Genomic DNA, 5,538 nt, shown 5'->3' with positions numbered 1-5,538 from the left:
CCTTCCCATCACATTCAGCAGCCCCTCTCCCCAACACCCTCTTCCATCCATCTCACTCAGCAGCCCCTCTCCCCAATCCCCCTCACACGCAGCAGCCCCTCTCCCCAATCCCCCTCACACGCAGCAGCCCCTCTCCCCAACACCCTCTTCCATCCATCTCACTCAGCAGTCCCTCTCCCTAATGCCCTCTCCCTCACTCACTCAGCAGCCCCCCTCCCCAGCCCCCTCCACCACTCACACAGCATTCCCTCTTTCTCAAACCTCCACCTCCCACTCACTCAGCAATCCCCGTCCCCAACCACCTTCCCGTCACATTCAGCAGCCGCTCTCCCTAAACTCCCTCTCCCCCTCACTCACTCAACAGCCCTTCCTCCACCCCCTCTCCACACTCACTCATTTAGCAGCCCCTCTTCAAACCTCCTTACCCCCACTCAGCAATCCCCCTCCCCAACCCCCCTTTCACTTCACACACTCAGCAGCCCCTTTTCCCAATCCCCTCATTCACTCAGCAGCCCCTCTTCCTAACCCCCTCCACCACTCACACAGCATTCCCTCTTTCTCACCACCCCTCTCCCCACACACACTCAGCTGCCCCTCTTCACAACCCCCTACCCCATACACTCATGTAGCGACCCCTTCCCCCAATCCCCCCTCTCCCCACCCACTGACTCAGCAGCCCCCTTCCCAAATTCCTCCCTCTCACTCACTCAGCTGCCCCTCTCCCCAACCCCCCTCACCTTCACTCAGCAGCCCCTCTCCCCAATCTCCCTCACTCAGCAGCCCCTCTCCCCAATCTCCCTCACTCAGCAGCCCCTCTCCCCATTCCCCCTCACTCAGCACCCCCTCTTCCCAACACCCCTCACTCACTCAGCAGCCCCTCTCCCCATTCCCCCTCACTCACTCAGCAGCCCCTCACACTCAGCAGCCCCTCTCCCCAAACCCCTCACTCACTCAGCAGCCCCTCTCTCCAACCCCCCTCATTCACTCAGCAGCCCCTCTCCCCAACCCCCCTCACTCACTCAGCAGCCCCTCTCCCCAACCCCCCTCACTCACTCAGCAGCCCCTCTCCCCAACCCCCCTCACTCACTCAGCAGCCCCTTTCCCCAACCCCCCTCACTCACTCAGCAGCCCCTTTCCCCAACCCCCCTCACTCACTCAGCAGCCCCTCTCCCTAACCCCCCTCACTCACTCAGCAGCCCCTCTCCCCAACCCCCCTCACTCATTCAGCAGCCCCTCTCCCTAACCCCCCTCACTCACTCAGCAGCCTTTCTCCCCAACCCCCCTCTCCACTCACTCATTCAGCAGCCCCTCTCCCCATCCCTCCTCTTCCCACTCGCTCAGCAATCCCCCTCCCCTTCAGCCACTCTCAGCAGACCCTCTTCTCAACTCCCTCACTCACTCACTCAACAGACCCTCTTTGCAACTCCCTCCCCCTGATTCACTCACTCAGCAGCCCCCTTCCCCAGTCCCCCTCCTCACTCATTCCTTTGTGAGGCAGCTCCCCCAACGTCACGGCCTTGGCTGGGGAGACCATGTCCACCCGCTCGCCTGCTGGGCTGCTAGTCAAGCAGCCGCCTCTCCCAGTGGGACAGTGTTTGGAGCAGCAGCTGCTCCTCCAGCACCGTACGGGACCCAGTGCTCAGGCTCCAGCACAGTCACTCACCTCGCCGCGGCTCCAAGCACAGGCTGTTTCTCTCCTGCTTGCTGCTAATAGGCACAACTGCATCTCACCAGTGAGACTGTGCACCAAGCATACCTCCGGCTGGGAAACCCTGGAGGCCAGAAAGAGTTTCTCATCCCTGAAAATCCACCATAGCACAATTAAGAGCGAAGTACCTCCTAGAGACGGTCTGCGCGTTTGCTACTTTGGGAACCACTGGACTTGGGGGAGCTAGATAAGCACATGAGGCAGGAGGCAATAGGCTGACACATGGATGGGGTTAGTTGAAGAAAGAGGCTCCCCAGGAGTGTAAACGCTGGCATGGATAGCACGTGTTAGCATTTTTCCAGATATTATGATATAAAGGGGAAAAGACATTGAGATAGAAGATCTGTCTTGATCTAGTTAAACGGTGATAAAAACAAAAAACTGCGGATGCTAGAAATCCAAAACATCCCACAGCTTCCAACCTGATAGTCGCCCAACCTCGGACGGCCCGCTTCTACCTCCTACCCAAAATCCACAAACAGAACTGTCCCAGTAGACCGATCGTGTCAGCTTGCGCCTGCCCCACAGAACTCATCTTTCGTTACCTTGACTCCCTTCTCTCTCCCCTTGTCCAGTCCCTTCCCACCTACATCCGTGATTCCTCTGACACCTTACGTCACATCAACAATTTCCAGTTCCCTGGCCCCAACCGCTTCCTCTTCACCATGGACGTCCAATCCCTCTACACCTCCATCCCCCACCAGGATGGTCTGAGGGCCCTTAGCTTCTTCCTTGAACAGAGACCCGAACAATCCCCATCCACCACTACTCTCCTCCGTCTGGCTGAACTTGTTCTCACACTGAACAATTTCTCCTTCAACTCCTCTCACTTTCTCCAAATAAAAGGTGTGGCTATGGGTACCCGCATGGGCCCCAGCTATGCCTGTCTCTTTATGGGGTATGTGGAACATTTCTTGTTCCAGTCCTACTGCAGCCCCCTTCCATAACTCTTTCTCCAGTACATCGATGATTACTTCGGTGCTGCTTCATGCTCTCGTCGGGACTTGGAAAAATTTATTAATTTTGCTTCCAATCTCCACCCCTCCATCATTTTCATGTGGTCCATCTCTGACACTTCCCTTCCCTTCCTTGACCTCTCTGTCTCAATCTCTGGTGATAGACTGTCCACCAATATCCATTACAAACCTACCGACTCCCACAGCTACCTCGACTACAGCTCCTCACACCCCGCTTCCTGTAAGGACTCCATCCCATTCTCTCAGTTCCTTCGCCTCCGTCACATCTGTTCTGATGATGCTACCTTCAAAAACAGTTCGTCTGACATGTCCTCCTTCTTCCTTAATCGAGGTTTTCCACCCACGGTCGTTGACAGGGCCCTCAACCGTGTCCGGCCCATCTCCCATGCATCCGCACTCACGCCTTCTCCTCCCTCCCAGAAACATGATAGGGTCCCCCTTGTCCTCACTTATCACCCCACCAGCCTCCGCATTCAAAGGATCATCCTCCGCCATTTCCGCCAACTCCAGCATGATGCCACCACCAAATACATCTTCCCTTCACCCCCCCCCACCGGCGACATTCCGTAGGGATCGTTCCCTCCAGGACACCCTGGTCCACTCCTCCATCACCACCTACTCCTCAACTCCCTCCTATGGCACCACCCCATGCCCACGCAAAAGATGCAACACCTGCCCCTTCACTTCCTCTCTCCTCACCGTCAAGGGCCCAAACACTCCTTTCAAGTAAAGCAGCATTTCACTTGCATTTCCCCCAACTTAGTCCACTGCATTCGTTGCTCCCAATGTGGTCTCCTCTACATTGGAGAGACCAAACGTAAACTGAGCGACCGCTTTGCAGAACACCTGCGGTCTGTCCGCAAGAATGACCCAAACCTCCCTGTCGCTTGCCATTTTAACACTCCACCCTGCTGTCTTGCCCACATGTCTGTCCTTGGCTTGCTGCATTGTTCCAGTGAAGCCCAACGCAAACTGGAGGAACAACACCTCATCTTCCAACTAGGCACTTTACAGCCTTCCGGACTGAATATGGAATTCAACAACTTTAGGTCTTGACCTCCCTCCTCCATCCCCACCACACCCCCACCCCCCATCTGTTTCTTCCCCCTTCCTTTTGTTTTCCAATAAATTATATAGATTTTTCTTTTTCCCTCCTATTTCCATTATTTTTAAATATTTTTAAATCTTTTATGCTCCCCCCACCCCCACTAGAGCTATACCTTGAGTGCCCTACCATCCATTCTTAATTAGCACATTCGTTTAGATAATATCACCAACTTCCACACCTATGTGTTCTTTTGTTCTGCCGGCTGTGACATCTTTTGATGATCTGCTTCTATCACTGCTTTTGCCTACAACCACACCACCCGCTCCACTTCTCTCCCTCCACCCAACCCCCCCACCACCTTAAACCAGCTTATATTTCAACCCTTCCTGGAATTCACCTAGTTCTGTCGAAGGGTCATGAGGACTCGAAACGTCAACTCTTTTCTTCTCCGCCGATGCTGCCAGACCTGCTGAGTTTTTCCAGGTAATTCTGTTTTTGTTCTAGTTAAACGGTTGCGGGCAGACTCGAGAGACCGAATGGTCTACTCCTGCTCCGATTTCCTATGTTTCTATGTGCTGTTCATACTTTGTAATGGTAATAAATTGTCCCCATCACGATCAGGTACTTCATTTTACATGAAACAAAACAATCCCTGAGGAGGGCAAGGCCGGTGATCCCATTCCCTCTCGGCTAAGGAATAATTATAAACTAGAGGTGGAATCGTCAAACACGTTCTTAAAATGGCAAAGCTCAGCTTACACTGTTCACTGCTGCACAAACAGAAGTGGCCAGACTGCGCATTCCTCATGTACAGAAAAAGTCAGACTTGCGTTCATCGAGCGCCTTTGACGACTCAATGGTATCGCGAAGCGCTTTACAATGGCGCCTGTTTTGAGAAGCCCCTGTTGCCATGTAGGAAACAGTAAATCAAACCTGCGCACCACTCCCTTCTTTACAAATATCAGTGGGAACACATATGGCTTATCCTGATGCTATGGAATGGTGCGATTGGCACATCTATAAAGATCGGTATGCTACTTTAAAAACACTTAAAATGAACGATTTTGTTGAATGTACAGAGATAAAAACAAAAAACTGCTGATGCTGGAAATTCAAAACAAAAACAGAATTACCTGGAAAAACTCAGCAGGTCTGGCAGCATCAGGGGAGAAGAAAAGAGTTGACGTTTCGAGTCCTCATGACCCTTCAATAGAACTGATCTTTCTTTACAAGGAGAGGGAAATATAAGCTGGTTTAAGGTGCGGGGAAAAGTGGGGGAGGGGGGATGGTGTTAGGATAAGAGCTGAGCATCAAAAGATGTCACAGACAAAAGAACAAAAGAACACAGAGGTGTTGAAGTTGGTGATATTGTTCAACACCTCTGTATTCTTTTGTTCTTTTGTCTGTGACATCTTTTGATTATATGCTCCTATCACTGCTTGCTTGTCCCTACAACCACACTCCCCCCCCCCCCCCAACTTCTCTCTCCCCACCCCCACCTTAAACCAGCTTATATTTCACCCCATTCCTAAGATTCACTCAGTTCTGTTGAAGGGTCATGAGGACTTGAAATGTCAACTCTTTTCTTCTCCGCTGATGCTGCCAGACCTGCTGAGTTTTTCAAGGTAATTCTGTTTTTGTTTTGGATTTCCAGCATCCGCAGTTTTTTGTTTTTATCTCTGTGTTTAATTGACTGCCACTGCTCTTCAAGAAATGCCTACCTTGAAGAAGTTCTGTTCGTCTCTGCAACAAGGTTTCCGAATCTCTCTTTTGCCTTGTTCACCTTCATTGCTTTCCATTTCTCT

This window comes from Carcharodon carcharias, chromosome 7 (assembly GCF_017639515.1).
Source record: "Carcharodon carcharias isolate sCarCar2 chromosome 7, sCarCar2.pri, whole genome shotgun sequence".
NCBI lineage: Eukaryota > Metazoa > Chordata > Chondrichthyes > Lamniformes > Lamnidae > Carcharodon > Carcharodon carcharias.
Note: the sequence above shows the minus strand (reverse complement) of the source record.